At 39.9% G+C, this 23,406-nt stretch overlaps 1 protein-coding gene across 1 annotated transcript in view; it reads right to left on the reverse strand.

Annotated features, from left to right (window-relative positions):
* eps8a (EGFR pathway substrate 8a, signaling adaptor) overlaps positions 1-23,021 on the reverse strand; it is a 109,674-nt gene extending 86,653 nt beyond the window's left edge. The window contains exon 1 of the mRNA XM_063004803.1: positions 22,879-23,021. The gene's annotated coding sequence lies outside the window, so the exon portion shown is untranslated. The remainder of the gene's footprint in view (positions 1-22,878) is intronic.
* Positions 23,022-23,406: the final 385 nt, after the last annotated feature.

Below are 23,406 nucleotides of genomic sequence, written 5' to 3' on the forward strand. Positions count from 1 at the left end.
TTCAGTGACCAGTATGAGAGAGTGTGAGAGCTGTACTACTAAATTGAACACACCTGCTCCCTATGCACACCTGAGACCTAGTAACACTAACAAATCACATGACATTTTGGAGGGAAAATGACAAGCAGTGCTCAATTTGGACATTTAGGGGTGTAGTCTCTTAGGGGTGTACTCACTTTTGTTGCCGGTGGTTTAGACATTAATGGCTGTATATTGAGTTATTTTGAGGGAAGAATAAATGTACACTGTTATGTAAGCTGCACACAGACTACTTTTCATTGTGTCAAAGTGTCATTTTGTCAGTGTTGTCCCATGAAAAGATATACTTAAATATCTGCAGAAATGTGAGCGGTGTACTCACTTTTGTGATACACTGTATATATGTTGCCACCAGCACCAAGAGAAATTCCCTGTACATCTGGTCCTTGGCGAATAATAAAGATTCTAATTTTGATTCTGACATATGCAAATAAAGTTTCTATGGCATTTATATGCATTTGTCTGCATTTTAAACATAATGTCATTTAATCCTGTTTCGGCTCACTTGCGAGAGTGTGATCAACCAGTCATTACCATGTAGGAGGCACAAGATGGCTCTGAAAATAAATCCATTTACACTCTAAGGCTCTAAGGCTGCCTTCACAGGACTACCACAGAGCAGGTATTAGAATAGATTAGAATAGACAGAATAGATCTTTATTGTCATTGTTCAACACAACGAAGAACCATTTAGCAGTTCTAGATTGGCAGAAGGTGCATGTATACATTAAGTCCCAAAGACACACACAGGGAAGGCAATAAATAATAATAAATGAAGCCGACAATAGGTACACAAGCACATTGTGTCTCTCCAGAGGGCAAGGGGTAGAACAGATTATGTCCAGGGTGAGTGGGGTCTTTTAAAATGTGTGCGTAAAAAAAAAAAAAAAAAAAGTGTTTGCTTGTATGAGTGGATCAGACACAGCAGCATTGCTGAAGTTTTTAAATACCGTCCACCGTCACTGTCCACTCTATTAGACACTCCTACCTAGTTGGTCCACCTTGTAAATGTAAAATCAGATACGATCGCTCATCTTTTGCTGCCGTCTGAGTTGGTCATCTTCTAGACTTTCATCAGTGGTCACAGAACGCTGCGGGTGGCACGGTGGCTAAGTGGGTAGCACTGTCACCTCACAGCAAGAAGGTCCTGGGTTCGATCCCCAGGTGGGGTGGTCCAGGTCCTTTCTGTGTGGAGTTTGCATGTTCTCCCCGTGTCCGCGTGGGTTCACTCCGGGTGCTCCGGTTTCCTCCCACAGTCCAAAGACAAGTCCATGCAAGTGAGGTGAATTGGAGACACTAAATTGTCCATAAGTTCAATATAACCTTGTGAACTGATGAATCTTGTGTAATGAGTAACTACCGTTCCTGTCATGAATGTAATCAAAGTGTAAAACATGACGTTAAATCCTAATAAACAAACAAACAAACAGAACGCTGCCCACAGGGCGCTGTTGGCTGGATATATTTTTGGTTGGTGGACTATTCTCAGTCCAGCAGTGACAGTGAGGTGTTTAAAAACTCCAGCAGCGCTGCTGTGTCTGATCCACTCATACCAGCACAACACACACTAACACACCACCACCATGTCAGTGTCACTGCAGTGCTGAGAATGATCCACCACCCAAATAATACCTGCTCTGTGGTGGTCCTGGGAGAGTCCTGACCATTGAAGAACAGGGTGAAAGCAGGCAAAAAAGTATGTAGAGAAATAGATGGACTACAGTCAGTAATTGTAGAACTACAAAGTGCTCCTATATGGTAAGTGGAGCTGATAAAATGGACAGTGAGTGTAGAAACAAGGAGGTGGTTTTAATGTTATGGCTGATCAGTGTATTTTAAATTAAGACCATGGCATTGTGGGGGAAAATATGACACGGCGACTAGTGAGCTGTGAAAACCAAAGACCTTATTTTCAATTCATATGGCAATTCCATGTTTACTAATGCTTTAAGTTTTGAGCTTTGTAGCTCTTCAATATGAAGTGAACTTACCGTGTATTATAAGAAAGGCGTAAATACTGTGGTAAGCGGAAATTTATAAAACAGATAGTTCCGGTCCTAAAATCTGATTGGCTGAGGCGTGTTCGAAGCCGTTGTAAGATCCCAGATATACGCACACCTATGACCACCTCACATCATTCCATATTAATACGCCACTGAAAAGAAAAAGTACAAACTTGGTTGAACACTATTTTAAGTCATGTACTATACATGGAAATGTCCAGATTAATATAAACAGTAATGCTAATCATTAAGCGGGTGTTTCGTCCAAGAAATAGTGTAAGTGTTTGTGGAGGAATGTTTATTGCGAATGTTACGTTCGCCCTCATGTTGCCTAGCAACACTGTTAACGGACTACCTGATTTCGCGGAAGAATGCTTTTTGTAAATAAAAACATTTATAAATTGAACATAGTTGTATTTTATTATATTTTATGTTGACCGCCGTTTTATAAAAGCAATAAGCCACGAGAGACCGTGCGTTACTGCTATGATTTTATCACGGGGAAGGATGTTTTAGGCACTCCGCTTTGTGTCGTGCCAAAACATCCTTCCCAGTGATAAAATCGCAGTAACGCACGGTCTCTCGTGGCTTATTGCTTTAATATACCCAGCCTTGAACAAAACGCAAAATTCTCACCATGTGACAGCAGTTTGAATCAAACATTAGGTTTTTTTTTGCCATTTATCAGTTAACCCATTAATCAATGACATCTCTTATTCAATATGATCTTATATAGCACCAAATTACTTCATTGGAATTTATCTTTTTATTAGTTCTAAGAAATATACAGCATTTTTAATAAAAAAAATTACTTGCCAAATATAAAAGAGTCCTTTTAAATAAACAACTCCACTTCCCAGTCTAGATTGCCTTGTTAAGAAAAAGAAAGTCTCACATATTACATCAGGTGGTTTGGCCATTACCTACGACCAGGCCAGCGGCGCTATGAATAGAAAACAATAAAGGACATTTTATGACAGTAGAGATAAGGATGAAGGAAACCTGTTCAGTGAAACAGCATCTGGCCAGACCAAATCCCCTGTGGATTTACTGTTGCAATTTAAACACTCAGTAATAGGAAGCGTCCATTGAGATTAAAGCCAAACAAAGACTCTAGTGAAACAGGCAAGCTGTTGCAGGATGAACTCAAATACAGGCCTCCTAAATCTCTGTTAGCAATCACCTCATCGACTGCACCATTGTCAGAACACAAAACAAGGCTAACAGCACCTCAGGAAAAATCATTAAGCTAAACCTAATGCCTTCTTTCTAAATCTAGGCTGTATGGTGTATTTTCAAATGATACTTCACAAAAGATAATATGGAGTCAAAACAGCTGCACAAACCAAATAAGGTCATTTTCTTGCGGCAGGTTTAGTGTCGCATCTTGTGACATCATGTCACGTGTTTGGTTCGTTTAGATGCCTTTGGTTCATATTGTGTTAATAGCTGAAACAAACTGCACCAAAATTCATTTAGAAATGGACCAAAAACCCTGGCGCCCTGGTGGCACAGCAGGATATTCCGCTACCACACCAGCCCTATGTGTTGCCACCGGTCGGCTGGGCGTCATCTGGCGGGCATAATTTGCAGTGCCTGCAGCAGATACTAATTGGCCACCGTATCTGCAGGGTGGGGGCCGGACTATGTGTGGGTGGGTGTGTCTTCATACGCTGTGTAAGGACCCCGATTGGTGGAAGGGACGCCGCTGCAGAATGCATGGACGAGAAGAGGAGGGCTGTGCATGTGTTGGAAGAGCCGTGTACAGCGACGTGCTCTCCTTGGATGCAATCCGGTATCTCTGGTAGCAGCAAAAACCCCTACTTTAGCGTGCTTGGTCCACTTATTCGAGGCGCAACAGAGTTCAAAAGGAAGCATTCACACTTACTGTAGCAGACCTCACTAACAGAGCAACTAAAAAGCTGACAAATAAGCCCTGTAATGGACTGCCACCCTGTCCGGAGTATTCCAGCTATGTAATGAGCATTTCCTGGCGTTACCAGACATGCAACAACTCTGACCAGAATAATTTATTTATTATTTATTAGGATTTTAACGTCATGTTTTACACATTTTGACAATACAGGTAGTTATTCGTTACACAAGATTTATCATTTCACAAGTTTAATGCCAAACACAGTCATGAACAATTTTGTATCTCCAATTCATGTTTTTGGAATGTGGGAGGAAACCGAAGCTCCCAGAGGAAACCCACATAGACACTGGGAGAACATGCAAACTCCACACAGAAAGGACCCAGAACGCTCCACCTGGGAATCAAAAATAGGACCTTCTTGCTGTGAGGCGACAGTGCTACCCACTGAGCCACTGTGCCACCCCAATGACCAGAATAAAACAATTGATTAAAAATAAAATGGAAAATATGGATAAGCTCCATCCATGACCTCATTACTACCCATTACTAGATTTAAACCGGTTCAAGATTACACCTGAGCTTCTGGAGCACAGACCAGAGATGTTCACAAGTCACAAAATACGAGTCCGAATCGAGTCACAAGTCTTTAGGCTAGAGTCCGAGTCAAGTCACGAGTCAATATAATATACATATATTGAAAATGTAGCATAGAAATAAACAAATAATATGTAAGTTCAGATAAAAAAAACAACAGATTAGCGACTGTATTTTGCTGTTTTACTTCGTGCCTGTACTTTACTAGGTACAGCACATGCAAATAACAGCATTTCTTACTAAAAATTACAATCAGAAGGTCTGATTGGTTCAGAAAGCGGTTCTTACAATCATTAGCACCAATTCTGTAGGAGCGTTCCATTCACACTATCTGTTACTGTGAAGTGCACTACGTAGGGTATTCCACCATTTTAAGTAGGGAGCGACGCTTCATCACTACGCCGGAGACTGGCTGGAACATTTACCCATTGTGTGCGTTGCGGTTTACAACAGCTGGAGCATTATTAGAGAGCAGAAAATGACACAATGTCAAAATAGCAGTGCCAGCATTTTTCTTTAAAAACTCAAAAAATGTATCTATGAACTAAAAATGTTTGAGGTTTCACTTTACTTTAAATTACTGAACTAATATTTAGTGGCATAACAATTGTTTCCGTGATCTGTGTTGTATGGAGTCGACCAACTTCTGGCACCTCTGAACAGGTATTCCAGTCCAGGATGATTAGACTACATTCCACAGTTCTTCTGCATTTTTGGGTTTTGCCTCAAAAAAACATGTTTCAGATGTCAGAACACAAGTTCTCTATGGGGTTGAAGTCAGGGGATTGGGCTGGTCACTCTATTACCTCAATCTTGTTTGTCTGTAACCAAGATGTTTTGGGTCATTGTCATGTTGAAACACCCATTTTAAGGACATTTCTTCTTCGACATAGGGCAACATGATCTCCTCAAGTATTCTGATATATTTAAACTAGGGCTGTCACGCGATTAAATTTTTTAATTGAGATTAATCACTATTAAAGAACAAAATTAATCGCAATTAATCTCAATTAATCACAAACTAATAATTAAGCAAAATTTGAAGTTATGCACATTTTTATTGCAAGAACATGTTTACCAATAAAAACATTCATAAAATATGATAAAATTATCATATAATTATCATTATATTTGTCTAAATTCATTTTAGAAAGCACATTATCTGACAAAAGTGAGGATCTTTTCCTGTTCATAACTCTGACACTTTATGCCCCTGTGCATCTCGTATAACATCATGTAGACCCACATCGTTAACTGTGTTAAAGCGTTTATACCAGTGGTGTCCAAACTTTTTTCAAGGAGGGCCAGATTTAATCATGTGAAAGTGCCTGAGGGCCAGCAGTCCCTGATGACATTATTTTAAACAATAAAATATGCATGGCTACTTTGAAGTATTTCCTGGCATACAGAACCAGAAAACACGAGACAAAAAAGAAAAAAGAAATTCATATTGAACAATCCTTGACTCTGTGCTTAAGTTTTCTGGCTAACTCAGAAATCATGCTTTTCAAAATATTTTGATCTAATATCAGGCATCAATAAAGCATCAAAACACAGATAGGATTATTTCATAGATCTATTAAGAAAACCTTTTAATAATGTGTTTGTGCAGAAACAAGACTGGAAAGTACTGTTCTACATTACCATTAAATACCTGTAAATACCTGAAACAGTCAAGTTACCAGACATTATATATAAGTTATTAACTGTAGCTATAAAAAAGTGTTAATTAATACAGTCCATGTAAACGGTTAGTCCATTTAAATATCAGATACAAATGTGTTTTTAAAAAACTACAAACATCACAAATATTAATAATTTTTATAACCATGTGATTGAATAACCTGAATAAACTGTAGAGATGAAACATCACACAGAGTTTCACTTCTTACCGGAGGGGAAGGAGGCGGAGCTACGCGGTTTTGATGGACAGCTCTAGCAGCCAATGGAGATACTCGTTACAAAGATTGCGTGATTTCATTTATCTTTTCATCAACACACGTAAAAATAGTGAAAACCGCTACAAGTAGTTTTTCATCGGACAGCGACTATAATTGATTACTTTTTCTGTTTGAACAATTTAGGACAGAAGATGCGGACCTGCCTGATTTATACAGTCCATTGTGATCAGCAGTGTTTGTAAAGTTCCGTGTACAGTTCATGCGCTTTACATCCTAATTCATCTGAAATACAGTTCATTACCACAGAGACACATATTTATGTGGCACAAACAGCCAAATAAAAATAGTTAGATTAAAAATTTTAATCTCGATTAATTTTTTCAATCGCGATTACAATTTTAACGCGTTAATCAGGTTAATTAACATGATTAACGACAGCCCTAATTTAAACTGATCCATGATCCCTCGTATGCGATAAGTAGGCGTAACACCATGGTATGAAAAACATCTCCATATCATCATTTTGTACCACCATGCTTTACTGTCTTCACAGTGAACTTTGGCTTGAATTCAGTGCTCGGGGGTCGTCTCACATACTGTCTACGGCCACTAGACCAAAAAAGAACTTTTTGCTTTTACCAGTCCACAAAATGTTGAGCCATTTCTCTTTGGACCAGTCAATGTGTTCCTTGGCAAATCTGAACCCGTTCAGGACGTGTCTTTTTCTTAACAACGGGACTTTGCAGTAGTTCTTGCTGGTAAATTGGCTTCACTTAATCATCTTCTGTACTCACTGGGAACTTCAGATGTTCCTTGATCTTTCTGGAGGTGATCATTGGCTGAACCTTTGCCATTTTGGCTATTCTTCGATCCATTTGAACAGTAGTTCCACGCTTCCTTCAGCATCTTTCAGGTTTTGGTTGTCACTTCAAGGCATTTGAGATTATTTTAGCTGAGCAGCCTATAATCTGCTGCACTTCTCTCTATGTTTTTCCCTCTACAATCAACTTTTTAATCAAAGTACGCTGTTCATCAGAACAATGTCTGGAACAACCCATTTCACCCAGTATTTCAGAAGGAAATGTGCTATGACCAACCTGTGCAACATTTGCCACCCTCCTAACTTAAATAAGGGCCAAAATTGACACCCGTTCTTCTGCAGAATGAATGACTTCACCAACTGAACTCCTCACTGCTATTATTTTGAACAAGCCACTTTCAATCAATGCTTCGATTACTCAGAATGAGCAGCATGCATGTCCTAATTGTTGAGTTTGTTTTGTTTTCATTACTCTACCACACTTTCAAGTAAATTATTTGCTATCACTTCTACTAAAAAAAACTCGAGTCCCCATCTCTGGCACAGACCATGAAAGTAGGCTTTAAAGATCTGTTTTCCTTTTTAAAGAATGTTTACAAACTACAAACCATAAAGGATTGTTTTGGAGGAAATGACAGGTCTTACTCTCTATTAGCTCCTTGAAATAAATAAACCTGCTTAAAATTTTATGGCCACCCATATATTGTAATACAATGTAATTTATGAGTGTTCTTGACTGTTTACATTCAATATTGGTAATCCCAATGAATCCCACTGGAATCATGTCTTAGCCCTGCTATAAAATAACTTGTCTTTTATTTGAACAACTGCATATCTATTTGTGTTGAGCCACAACTTAAGCTACACTCTACAAGCACCATCTGCTTCTTGCATAAAGTACAGATTAGGGACGATGTTCCTTAGCTAATGCGCACAGTGCTCAGTCCCTGGAGTAGATGATTAGAGTATTCTTATGTAGCAACAGCTAATTAAAAAGTATGTTAGGGTACGTTTCAGTTGCATGCCAGTTCAAGACCAAAAAACAAAAACTACACTGTTTAGCTTATTGTATGACCATTTTTCAAAGTGACTGACTATGCACAAAACACTATACACTTCCCGGCCACTCACACACGCTTACACTCACTCAGGGACTTGACCATTTTTTGTATGATTTATATGTACAGTATATGCATTGCACTGCTGCATTGCACTCACTCACTCACTTTCTTAACCGCATATCCAATTAGGGGGGGGGGGGGGGGGGGGGGTAGTTGCTGAAGCCTATCCTAGCTTTTCAATGGGTGCAAGGCACACAGTAACACCCTGGACGGGGCGCCAGTCCATCGCAGGGTAGACATACATACACACACTCACACACACCCATTCACCTATAGGGCAATTCAGTATCTCGTATTAACCTGACTGCATGTTTTTGGACTGTGGGAGGAAACCGGAGCTCGCGGACGAAAACCACGCAGACACGGGGAGAACATGCAAACTCTGCACAGAAAGGACCCGGACCGCCCCGCCTGGGGATCGAACCCAGGACCTTCTTGCTGTGAGTGCTACCCACCGAGCCACCGTGCCGCCCCTGATGCCACACGACCGGCTAAATTGTTAATTACATAAATTATTGATTATACAAATGTTACTTTAAAGTGGTTGGTATGTGTATAGTGTAGTACATATACATTTATGGTATTAAGCAGATGCTTTTATTCAAAGCAACTTACATTTGCAAATGAAACAAGCCAAGCCACTGAGGCCAAAAAGCTTTGCTTAAGGGGTCAATAGTGGCAACATGAAAGTCATGTGGCTTGAACCGGTGACCTTTTGATTACTAGTCGAGCTACCACCACATGATTCATTTTTTCCTTCTCGCCAACCCTCACAACTATACCTACACACTGGCGCTAACCTGTGATGCAGAGGCAGAACTGTTACGCACATTTACGGCATTTAGCAGACGCTTTTATCCATTACAGTACACAGTCTGAGCAACTGAGGGTTAAGGGCCTTGCTCAAGGGCCTAACAGCAGGATCCTGCAACCTTCAGATTACTAGTCCAGTACCTTAACCGCTAGGCTAAAGCTTGCACATGTGTATACAGAGAATAGGTCCTAAACTAGGGAGGTCAATGATTAACCAATAACTGGCTGTTGTTGTTGTCGGTTAAAAAAAGTCTTTCGAATTCCTGTCCAACATCTGACACTTAGGGTGTGTTTGAAAACCTAGAGAGCTCTCTACATAGGCAGCATTTTACGTCATCTTACGTGTGCTCCCAAGAGGAAGGCTGTTCGAATTCCTAGATGTCTTAATATGCTACCTAGTAAGGTACCTTAAATTTTCAATGGTGTTTTGACTGAATACTGAATAACAAGGCAGCATCCGATGCTTCCTTAACGGTAAAGGCAATCCCAGCATTCAGTGCAGCACAACTTCTCTCACAAAAAATAACAAATATGGCGAACAAACGCGGAGCAACGAATAGAGTTCTTTTCGAATGTAAATAAATTGTCATTGATTTTTAATTTGTACAAACGTGTACAAGTGTCATGTAGTTGCAAATTCGGGCTCGTCAGTGACAATTTAACCGTTTTCGGTACACGGAGGGAGAGTTAGTTGACATGCTAGCACGTTGTGCCACCTCATCCCATTGGTTTGAATCGCGTGAGGATAACTGTGTTAGCTTACACCAAGTTCGCACTACACGACTTTCTTAGTCGTCAGGTCACTGTACAGTTCACACTACACGACTGGATCTCTTGTAATCGGGAGTCTTTCAAGTCGGTGTGGCTTTCACACTACACGACTGATCAGTGATAGGGGGTTTCACACTACACGACTGATCAGTGATAGGGGGTTTCACACTACACGACTGATCAGTGATAGGGGGTTTCACACTACACCATCTATCACCAACTGGAATCGCAGGCGAGCTTCTCTGGTCTCCCAAACTACGTTTTGTCACGAAAACAAACGCAAGAAGTGAAGAGAAGTTTAATGATACTACGTCCAAAAATGCACATCAACAAGTAGCGAGCGATCAAAGTTGTTTGTGCACTGATGTGCAGCGTAAAATCAAAGAGAAAAATAAATGAATTTCGCTACGTGACCAGCAGGAATTGTTTTGTTCTGTAGCGAGTTGGAGGTTAATAAATATTTTTTGTAATGTTTGGCGTGGACGATAAGTTCACAAATATTGTAAAGCTTGTGTGTGCTGATGTTTTCTGATAGAGACTATATTATCCCCCTCTCCACACTCATTGCCCGTCGCAACCGACTGATCCAGATATTCACTCGGCGAGTGCTCGGCAAGCCGCTCGGATCTTGTTCTCGGAGTTGTTGAGTAGTTCACACATAGCGATTGAGAGCCGAGTTTCGATCACCGAGCGAACGCAGAGTTGCTTCCGAGTCGGCAAATCTAGCACCGACCAGTCGGCGAGCGAAAATCAGGGCAAAAATCGTGTAGTGTGAACTAGGCATTAGTAAGCGAAAACAGATGTAATCGCTGCCTAAGTAGTACGTTCGAATAACCTGACTTAAGTCAGTGACTTATTACAATTCTCTCTACTGAGGCAGCTGCCTATGTAGGCAGTAAGACAGCAAGGTAGCTCACTAGGTTTTCGAACACATACTTAGTATCAATTAAGAGTGCAGCTACAGTCTGTTCAGGATTAAAACAGATCTGAAACACGTCCGAACAATATTTGGTGTGTATGCGCCAGCTCTGCGTACAGTCACTTTCTGTGAACTGGTTTTGCTCACTGTTTACGTTCATCTTACAACTCGACATCACTATCATGTTCGCTGTGACGATGTTTTTTAATCAGTAATGCTCCTTCAATCTCACTGATCTGATGTTTTATATTTTGATAAGACACTATAAACTTCGGTTATCAGTTATCCGATTATCGGCTAAAAAGAAATAGGCAAAATTTACACCCCTATCCTAAACCATTCCTTGATCACTTATTCTTTTATTCTAGAGTAACAGCTGATAAAGTAGCCAAGTGGACTAAAACAACACAGGAGAAACCTAACCGTGACAGCATATATGGAAAACACGGATGCCTAGCAACAACATAGCACATCAGCATAAGTGCTCTAAAGAAGATTTCATATGCATAGTCTGAAAATGTTTACATAGAACCCTATTAAAACCCTGTGCAATCACAATTTTCACATTGAAACATCACAGTAAAACCAGGTTGGGAAAACTAAAGCTTTATATTTCAAGCATAGAAACCATATTGATGAACATGACAATGAGTTCAGTGTGATTCTACAGCCTCCCCAGTCATCGTCAGATTAGAATCCAGAACTTCAAGAAATGAGTGGGTCTTGTTCTTTCTAGAATTAGTGTGATGGTCCTAATAAAGCAACCAACAAGTGTGTATAGAAATGATCTAAGTCAGATGTCCCCAACCACCGGGCTGCGGATATTCAGGTGCATTCATTTTTGTAAAGTAAAAATGTAACAAGGTAGCAAAGTTCTTGTGTCTGTTAAAATAATCTTTGTGCACTGTTGTTTACTTTAGCCTTCATTCCCTAGTAGTTACCAGGTCCTTTTCAAAATCATTACCATACACTTGCAGGGCCAAACAGAGTTTAGTTTAGTGTTTAGTTTTTAACACCATGTCTGCCCTTTGGGCCATGTTCATGGCAGGAAAGGTTGTGATCTGTCTTTTATTTACTTATTTCATTTGACTTTGAGAAGTTATGTCTGTGGTCTATGTATGTTCATTTATATGTGTTGCATCAGTTTTATTAATGACAGGAATTTTAGGAGTGTTGTTGCTTTTGTCTTGGTAAAGAGTTCCTTTATGGTTTTTGCTGGTAAGATCTGTTGTCTTTCATGGTTAGAGATGATACATTCCAGCATTAGATGTTTTATTGTAATCTGTGTTTGGCATGTTGCGCAATATGGGATAGCTTCGTCTTTTATCAGGTACGTGTGTGTTAATCTTGTGTGTCCAATACGGCATCTTGCGTACACTGTCTGGTCCCAACGGTTTTCGAGGTAGGTCTTCATTTTTTCCCCAATAGTGGGATTAGCTTCGTACAATTTATTATTCTGCCAAACTGCTCAGCTTCATACGAGTGATCTTCAAAAAGTTTCGGTGAAGGTGGGAGGAGTAGTGATTGGTCGTGTTTGAGAGACTGAGAGAGCACTTATAGTCCGGATTTAACGCCATCTGATTTCCACCTTTTTTGACGCTCAAAGAAGCTTTAAATGAAAGAAGATTTTCATGTGATGCATCAGTGGTTACGCACTCAACCAAAAACATTTTTTTCGAACTGCATTAAAATGGTATGATGCTGGGAAAAATGCATCGCAAAAGAAGGTGACTATGTTTTTTTTATTTTTTATAAATAGAGTTTAAAAAGTGTGGAAACTTTTTGAAGAACCCACATTTAATGATACACTACACTGGTTTCAGTCAGGTTGTGTTAATTTTCTGAGTGAAAAAAGTTAACCCATTCTCTACAGGAAACAAACATGTGCAAAACTTAAAAATCAAGAGAAACTGCGCACTGACATTTCCAGTAAAATGGTAAATATAGAATTTGACCGAGGCATGTGCAGAACGAATGCACCAATCAACACCAACATTTAATGCTAAGCAGAAAAAACTGCCTGCTGAATGATGAGCATTGCATAAACAGGAAGCAAAAAGAGCTTTATTTAGGATGAAACAGCATTAGCAATAACAAAACAATTAGAGTAACTGGGGAGAGGGGTCAAAGTTTAATCTGGTCTAACTCTTACCAACATACACTGATCAGCCATAACATTAAAACCACTTCCTTGTTTTTACACTGTTACTCACTGTCCATTTTATCAGCTCCACTTACCACATAGAAGCACTTTGTGGTTCTACAATTACTGACTGTAGTCCATCTGTTTCTCTGCATGCTTTGTTAGCCCCCTTTCATGCTGTTCTTCAATGGTCAGGACTCTCCAAGGACCACTACAGAGCAGGTATTATTTAGGTGGTGGATCATTCTCAGCACTGCAGTGACACTGACATGGTGGTGGTGTGTTAGTGTGCATTGTGCTGGTATGAGTGGATCAGACACAGCAGCGCTGCTGGAGTTTTTAAATACCGTGTCCACTCACTGTCCACTTCATTACAACAGTAAAAAGGAAGCATAATGCAATTGGGTAATTGGATACGCTAAAGTCGGGAGAAAAAGGGGAGAAGATGCATAAACAAACAAACAAAAAGTCTTGCAAAAAGCCTTGTCAATAAGTGCAGGCTGTTATATTTACATCTGGCGGATGGGTATCTTTAAATGAATGCCTATGGTTTTTAAATGGTATGTCCAACAAGCTCATGGACAGATATCCCAATACTTTTGTCCATATAGTCTATGTTCGATGTGCCTACGTTAACAGCAGTATAGCAGAGGAGTCGAATGTTATCTGTAGTTTTTTCGTCATCATTGGCAAATAAAGAAGCTGGAAGCAAAAATACATCCTCCTCCTTCTGAAAAAAAAAAAAAACATCAGGACATCAGCCAAATCGAGATTTCACATGGAAACTGTGCTCCCTGATGTGACCTGGTTAGATGCATCTGTGCTCTTGTGGTTTGAATGAGATGATCACATGATTTGCTGCTGATCTGATCCGAGACAAGACTGGCTGTTTATCCTACCTTATTATTCACAAGACTTTGCACAGTTGAATAAATATAGGGTTGAAAAGCAATAAATCTGCCCAGTTTACAAACAGTCCACACAAATACAGATATTTTGTCCTTTTTCCCCTCTTTCATATACTATGCATTATGCATGCTGATTATCTTTTCTTCTGGTGTTTCACATCAGTTATGATGTCAGTGTTTTAACAGTGTTGCATTCATCTAATTAGTCTTTTCAGGGCCTAAAAAGACTAATTAGACTTGAATTCAGAGACAAGTTCAAAACCCTTTGTAGCTCTGTACAGCAATATAAAGAGTTAGAAATATTTCTTTCTTCATAAGCTCAGATCTGGCATCACACTGGCATTAAAACGATAGAGTATAATAAGTGCAGTGGAAATTCACAAGCTGTGTAACTTTGCTCCATATTTAACCTCGTTCCATTGGGACCCAACCTTCACACGACACCAATTAACGACACTGCACCAGAGAGAACATAATATGTACCAAAAGACTTATTAAACCATGTCAACCGCTTTGTACCTTATACAGTTACAAAACCACTGCTGGTCTTTTTGCAAACATAGGACCACACAATGTGCTCGATATACAGACACTATACATATACAGTTAATACAACAAACTTAAAACAAAACCAAGAACAATTTCCTCTTCCACAAATTTTGCCAATTTCTTTTAACCAATAACCGACTGTCACAAGTTAACAGATAACCAACAAGGTCACAGCATCACATCACAACATACACTGATCAGCCATAACATTAAAACCACCTCCTTGTTTCTACACACTGTCCATTTTATCAGCTCCCCTTACCATATAGAAGCACTTTGAAGTTCTACAATTACTGACTGTAGTCCATCTCTTTCTCTACATACTTTTTTACCTGCTTTCACCCTGTTCTTCAATGGTCAGGACCCCTACAGGACCACCACAGAGCAGGTATTATTTGGGTGGTGGATCATTCTCAGCACTGCAGTGACAATGACATGGTGGTGGTGTGTTAGTGTGTGTTGTGCTGGTATGAGTAGATAAGACACAGCAGCGCTGCTGGAGTTTTTAAATAAAGTGTCCACTCACTGTCCACTCTGTTAGACACTCCTACCTAGTTGGTCCACCTTGTAGATGTAAAGTCAGAGACGATCGCTCATCTCTTGCTGCTGTTTGAGTTGGTCATTTTCTAGACTTTCATCAGTGGTCACAGGATGCTGCCCATGGGCATAAAGTTCACTTTTATACAGGTAATAGATGCAAAATATCCACATCTTTTTTTTAAGGGGGGTGGGGGGGGGGGGGGGTAGTCAGTCTAATGAACTAGCCGAACACAACGGATTTGGCCTCTGCCATATTTGCAAGGTGCCGGCCATGATTTCTTTGTTTGAGGATGGCAGTGCGGCTTTCCAAATGTATGCGATACTGTGGTCTGTGGTGAGACCCTGTCTCTAGCAGGTGAGAAGGAGCGGTTGATGGAAGTGTGCACATCAGAGGGGGTATGTGACGGTCTATAGCCATGGCGGCAGCAGCGAGAACAAAGTTGCAGTTGGATATGAATGAACTGGGTAAAAAAGGGAAAAAATGAATACATAAAAAGAGGTTACACACAGATCCACATGTGCATAGTTGAACTTGCAGCCAGACTCTATACTGACACAAAACAGCTTCCATTTGTGATTTTACTGCTTAATACTTTTGTTTTGTTTTTTAATTTACGTTATGTAAATGCATTAAAATAAAGGTTCAGTTTAGAAACTCCACAAGCAGGTGTAGACAGAGCTGACTATTGTGTTCTGAAGTTGGGTCAGGATGTGTTTCAAATCGGCATTATTTATCTGTATAGACCGTAGCTGCACCGTCAGTTGACACATTAGCTGTTGGAAATGAGTTTATGGAACAGGATAAATCTGGACTCATCAGACCACATGACCTTCTTCCATTGCTCCAGAGTCCAATCTTTATGCTCCCTAGCAAATTGAAGCCGTTTTTGCCGGTTAGCCTCACTGACAAGTGGTTTTCTTAAGGCTACACAGCTGTTTAGTCCCAATCCCTTGAGTTCCCTTCACATTGTGTGTGTGGAAATGCTCTTACTTTCACTATTAAACATCTCCCTGAGTTCTACTGGAGTTTTTCTACCATTTGATTTCACCAAACGTTTAAGTGATCGCCGATCAAGATCATTCAAGATTTTTTTCCGGCCACATTCCTTCCTGGAAGATGATGTTTCCCCACTGTCCTTCCACTTTTTAATAATGCGTTGGACAGTTCTTAACCCGATTTTAGTAGTTTCAGCAATCTGCTTAGATGTTTTCTCTGCTTGATGCATGCCAATAATTTGACCCTTCTGAAACAGATTAACATCTTTTCCACGAGCACAGGATGTGTCTTTCGACTAGGGATGCACCGATCCAACTTTTTCAGTTCCGATACCGATCCGATACATATACTTTGCATATCGGCCGATACCCAATACCGATCCGATACCATTGTTGAATTAATAAACCGTATACTTTATTATGTGGGAAAGGCATCAGGATCGACTTAAACATTACTAAGTTTGCAAAACAAAATATAATTAACACAGATATAAATGTACTGAACTGCTATTTATTTGTCAATAAAATAATAAACAGGCATCTTAATATTTCAGTGTTATTTTCACTCAACGAGTGAGCATCCGACGCTGCCTTGTTGACCAAAGCAATCCCAGCATTCATTGCGGGTCGGATGCGCTTTTCTTACAGAAAAATAAACATAGCTTGACGGGGCGGAGAAACGAATGGAGTTATTATCAAACGTAAATAAAATATTACTGATTTTTAACTTGTATAAACTTGTACCGAGTGTTTTTATTTGCAAGTTCGAGCTTGTCAGGAAATGTAACGGTTATCGGTACATGAAGGGAAATGTTATATTGACGTTAGCGTTAGCGCTGTGCTACCTCAGTTCATTGGTTTCAATGGCAAGATGCTAAATCCTAAACCCGATGGAATCGCTATGTAACGCGTTTGAATAACCTGATTTATGAGTTGATGACTTATTAGAATCCTCTCTACTGAGGCAGCCGCTTATGTAGACAGTAAGAAAGCAAGGCAGCTCCTTAGGTTTTCGAACACACCCATAATGTAGCTGCTGACAATGAGAAAAACAGTAGTAGCTTAAATAACTTTTTCAAATAAACGTATCCGTAAATATTTAGTGCAAACAGTAATTCAAAATAAAATATAGCAGCTAAACATGAGTAATAAACATGTTGCCATCGAACTTGTTAGCATAGCAAGCAAGTGAAATACCTCCATGCAGCTGACTCTTTGGCTCGCTCCATGTTGCTGTTTTTGTTTGTGTTATACGCCATACGTCAGCAGCACGTCCTGTATGGGCTTAGCATGCGTCGCAAACGAACTAAAGTGAATGTATATCGGCCCCATGGATCGGTTTAATTATCCGATATATCTCATTTTGGTAATATCGGGACCGATATCCGATCTTAATATCGGATCGGTGCATCCCTACTTTCGACATGGTTGTTTAACAAATGAGAAGCTACTCACTGCATCAGTTAGGGTTAAATAACTTGTTGCCAGCTGAAACATAATCACCCATGCAGTAATTATCTAATGGGAGGCTCTCACCTATTTGCTTAGTTAAATCCAGGTGGTGACCTTTTTTTGGCCAGGCAGTGTATAAGTGCAAGACATTATTAATATGGGGACATCAGATAACCAAATACACATCCACATAACATGTTTGCTAAGAGTTCGCTTGGATGACTAGCTAGAATAGTGTTATTGAATCAATACTGATAGCAGGCATCAGTTAAATCATTTCTCTCTCAGGTTTTTCCCTGCCATTGTAAATCTGATGTAAAACATTAGTATCTACATATATATTGTCCACCCCCATAAACAGGAAGGAGCTCATACAAAGTAGAGCTGTGCTTTGCCCACAAGATAAACTTAATTTATTTTTAACCACTCAAATATCCTGAATGGATTGCATCATTTTTATATCTACTTCACAGTTTTAGACACAGTCTTTAGAAATTTAAAAAGCCTAAATCTGGTAATTCAGAGCTACTATACTGCCTTTTTTATAACTCATTTAGTTGTCTCGTACTGATTTAATATCTTACTTAGGAGCTCTTTAGTAGCTAAGATGTGCAATAAACCCTGCAGAACTGTCTGTTTAGCTGTGTTTGTAATTGCTATTTAGTCACTTCACAGTAGTGCTGGGCGGTATGACGGTACATTCGGTATATCGTCTTTGATTCCTCGTACGGTATGGATTTTTCATATACCGCCATACCGTAGCATAGTTAATACAACAGCTGTAGGCTTCAGTGGACAGCAAATCATATAATACACAGCAAGAAGGTCCTGTGTTTGGCCGCTCATGTGGCGCAGCGGTAAAGTACTTACCAAAAGCTTACCAGAGTTGGGGTTTCGAATACATCGTATCGAACCTCAGCTCTGCCTTTCCGACTAGGCTGGGCAGCATGTATGAACAACGATTGGCTGTTGTTCAGGGTTAGGGGTAAAAAAGTCGAATCGTAGGTCCTCATAACTGGTGCAACTGCGGCCCCTGCTGGCTGACTGATGGCGCCTGCACAGGGCTGAGGAATAATGCTGATGGGGGTGTGGCCCTCCGTGCACAGTGCCTGTCAAGTATATGAACTCGACTCGTGCAGGAGAAAAATGCACTATCTGTACTGACTGTGCGTACCGGAGGGGGCGCATGTCAGTTGAGAGGCGTCCTCAGTCAGCGGTGAAGGGTCGAATCAGTATAGAGGACATAATTAGGGTAATTGGACACGACTAGACTGGGGGATAAAAATTGGGGGGAAAAGAGGGGAAAAAATATAAAAAATAAAAAAAAAATTTAAATAAAAAAAAAAGAGGGGTTTGATCCCCAGGTCGGGCGGTCCAGTTCCACGCAGACTTTGCATGTTCTCCCCGTGTCTGCATGGGTTTCCTCCGGGTGCTCCGGTTTCTTCCCACAGTCCAAAAACATGCAACCAGGCTAATTGGAGACACTAAATTGCCCTATAGGTACCTAGCCGCTAGGATGCATAAACCAGTGCATTGTAGTGCCGGTCCCAAGCCCGAATAAATAGGGAGGGTTGTGTCAGGAAGGGCATCCAGCGTAAAAACTGTGCCAAATGAATAATGCAGATATACCATCAGAATCCTAAAAAATACTAATTTTTGGTCATACCGCCCAGCCCTACTTTACAGTCAAGCCCCTTTTATGTGGTGTTTCTGTTATTTTGTTTACCATCTGTAGTTACTCCTTAATGTCATGTTAGAAGAATTGTTTTTTGAAAACAATAATATTGATTAAATCTCAATACTGACATTTCCATACATTACTATAAAAATTACACATTTTGTCAGAGTAAAAAATAAAGCATGGGAAGTACTTAGAGAAGTAGTACTGCAAACTATGGTTTAAGTTTAGATGTTTTTTTTTTTTTATTGTAGTTTAGCTGTTCCTCCCCTGCAAGCTATGAACCATGTACATCATGGAAATCTAAGGAAATACCCATTAGTAGCATAGGCAAAATAATTGGTTAAGGATAATGCAACAATTTGAGAAACATTACGAATAGATTACAGCGTTTTAAAAATGATATTCGCACACTGGGGAGCTCAGAGAAAACACAACTACATTATTACAACCACAGCATTGTTACAACCACTGCTTATGACCTTTTTAATGTTGTGTTGATATTGTTAGTAAGTCAAAAAGAAACAATTTGTTCTGCAGTGTCATATACAGTAGTAACCATCTAAAACTGTTTTGCAACCTTCTCATCTGATTCAAGAGTTTTATTGTCATGTGCACAGAAGAACCAGCAGTTACACTGTACAGTACAATGAAATTCTTACTTTGTTCGTCCTCCTAACGTCAATATAAGTATTATACATAAGAACAAAATTAAACTAACAGAATAAAAGCTTAGTATAAAAACTTATTTTTTTTAAATATAAATTTAAACTATAAAAACTTTTATATACAATGAATAAAAAGGCACATAGCAGCAGTCATATAAGGTGCAGAAAAATGTGAAAATACAGCAGCATTTGAAGTTATATTTTTAAGTTATTTTAAGGTGCAAATTATGCATAGCTGCAGTCATTGTGATGTACAATTGTGATGTACTGACTGAGTTCTGTCAGACAGAAAACTTAGTGCAAATTATGCATAGCTGCAGTCATTGTGATGTACAATTGTGATGTACTGACTGAGTTCTGTCAGACAGAAAATTTAGTGCAAATTATGCATAGCTGCAGTCATTGTGATGTACAATTGTGATGTACTGACTGAGTTCTGTCAGACAGAAAATTTAGTGCAAATTATGCATAGCTGCAGTCATTGTGATGTACAATTGTGCATTGTATGATGAAATTTTATGTTCATGAGGTAGGTTGTGTATGTAATAGTCCATGTTTGTTCACAAGCCTGACTGCCTGTGGGTAAAAACTGTTGGTCAGTCTTGTTGTTCTGGCCTTTATGCTTCTAAAATGTTTGCCTGATGGCAGAAGAGTGGATAGGTAGTTTTGGGGGTGTGTACTGTCCTTAATTATGTTGTGGGCTCTCCTGACAACCCTGGTCTGATCTGCTTTTTTAGCTTAATAATTAAAACATTTTCTTGGCAATAACTCACAGGTTACGTAACTGCAACATATTCCCCAAGTTGACATGAAGATACAAATGTTATAATGTGACCAACCTGAATTTTCAAATGTAGTCACTTCACAGTCAAGCCCCTTTTATGTGGTGTTTCAATTTTTTTACGCTTCTTGTCTAGACTGTGTCATGTCATGTCAGAATAATTGCTTCTTGGAAACAATAATATTGATCACATTTCAATACTGCCATTTTCATATATAACTATAAAAATTACAAATTTTTTTTAATGTAGTTCAGCTGTTTCCCTACAAGCCATGAACCATCTAGGTCATGAAAACCTAAGGAAAAACACATTAGTAGCATAGGCAAAATGACTGGTTAAGGATGGTGCAACAATTTACATTGTTTTGGATTCTGATTTCAATAACAATAACTCTTTTTTGGAAACATTAATTGCAGCTTTTTAAAATATAGTAATCATCTAAAACTGTTTTGCAACCTTCTCATCTGCTTCTTTATCTTAATAATTATTTATTAGGATTCTAACGTCATGTTTTACACACTTTGGTTACATTCATGACAGAAACGGTTGTTAATCGTTACACAAGATGCATCACTTCACAAGTTTAATGTCAAACACAGTCATGGACAATTTTTTTTTTTATATATAAAATTTTCCCACTTTTTCTCCCCTAATCTAGTTGTGTCCAATTACCCTGATTGCGTCCTCTATACTGATTCGACCCCTCACCGCTGACTGAGGACACCTCTCAACTGACATATGCCCCCTCCGGCACATACAGTCAGTACAGACTGCATTTTTCAGCTGCACGAGTCGAGTTCATACACCGACGGGCACTGTGTACAGAGGGCCACACCCCCATCAGCGTTATTCCTCAGCCCTGTGCAGGCGCCATAAGTCAGTCAGCAGGGGCCGCAGTTGCACCAGTTATGAGGACCTATGATTTGACTTTTTTACCACTAACCCTGAACAACAGCCAATCGTTGTTCATGCAGCCGCCCAACCCAGTCGGAAGGCAGAGCTGAGATTCGATGCGATGTATTCGAAACCCCAACTCTGGTGCGCTAGCGTACTTTACCGCTGCGCCATCTGAGCGGCGCGGACAATTTTGTATCTCCAATTCACCTCACTTGCATGTTTTTGGACTGTTGGAGGAAACCGGAGCTCCCGGAGGAAACCCATGCAGACACGGCGAGAACATGCAAACTCCACACAGAAAGGACCCGGACCACCCTATCTGGGGATCAAACCCAGGACCTTCTTGCTGTGAGGTGACAGTGCTACCCACCGAGCCACAGTTTCGCCCATTTAATAATTAAAACTAATCATTTGTTGGCAATAACTCACAGGTTACATAACTGCAACTTATTCCCCAAGTTGATATGAAGACACAAATGTTATGTTGTGATTAACCTGAATTTTTGAATTTCTAAATCGATGGATGTGATGTTGGTGTCAACCTATTCACCACTTGAATACAACGTTGCGTGTAATACGTGTCTCATTGATATACACAAAGGTCAAGCTTGTACGTATCTTCTATACACTAATGTTAATGGACATTGAGACTTCACAATCTGTACATGGATTTCAAACCAAAGATCTGGCAACATGAGGAAAACGCCCCTCTCGTTGCAAAAACGACAAAGCATTTAACCAGGCTTTTAAATAGACCATTCTACACAATACAAAGCATTACGAAATAGTCGAGCAAAACGCAGCACAAGACAATACGCGACTCAAAGCATTCACATACAATAGAGAATCGCTATTCCGCTACCTGCTCAGGGTTGCCAGGTTGAATCAACCGTTTCCAGCCTGTTCACAGATAAAAGCCGGTACCTACCCTAGCAAAACACCACCGTGAGTCATTTCAATGTAATTGTGGCTAGAAACTGCTATATCTGGCAAAGGACGTCTAACCTGCTGCTGACAGCCGAGTCTGTAAGCATTTACAATCCCGCAAATGCGCATTAGTAAGCGAGCGGCTTAACTCTATGGCAACCCGAGAGCTATTTACCACTGCAGACAGGTGTGCTGTTTTCTTTCGTTTAACTGTTACCATTGTCATAAACCACTAGATGCTTAACAGCAGACATTTATAAGTACAAGTACACAGACAGCAATATGAACAATCATACATAGCCGCACGCTAGAGTATGAAACATTTCCTTCAGGTAGCCTGGCCTTATTCCCGAGAATATACCCCGGTTGGTTAAACCAGCTCGTATGTGCTACTCGATACACAGAATTACACATTAGTTTGCTTTAAACGTGCGCTGTAGGCTGTAATTCGTTTAAAATACCGTAATACATGCTCACTTACTTGAGAGAAACGCTATTCCCCAACTTGTCCCGGTCGCCGCATAGCTCCCAGAACTGTTAATTTATGGTGTAAACGAATACCGACTGCGTCTCAGGTCGCGTTTAAACTGGAAGTGTTAGTTATAGATGATATGAAAGTTACAGAGGGTCAGCGGTGAGGAAAGTCAGCAGAGGAGACCGGGATTAAGCAGCGAATGAGACGCAGCGTTTTACTTTAATCTATCGCTACCTCACCTTTTCACAAGAGCACAACAGCACCAGCGCCCTCTGTCCTACAATGCGCTACACTACAGTACAGTACATTACACTACCCTAACTGCACTACACTAACTACAATACATTACAATACACTAAACTACAGTACAGTACATTACACTACCCTAACTGCACTACACTAACTACAATACATTACAGTACAATACACTAAACTACAGTACAGTACATTACACTACCCTAACTGCACTACACTAACTACAATACATTACAATACACTAAACTACAGTACAGTACATTACACTACCCTAACTGC

This window comes from Trichomycterus rosablanca, chromosome 1 (assembly GCF_030014385.1).
Source record: "Trichomycterus rosablanca isolate fTriRos1 chromosome 1, fTriRos1.hap1, whole genome shotgun sequence".
NCBI classification, from domain to species: Eukaryota; Metazoa; Chordata; class Actinopteri; order Siluriformes; family Trichomycteridae; genus Trichomycterus; species Trichomycterus rosablanca.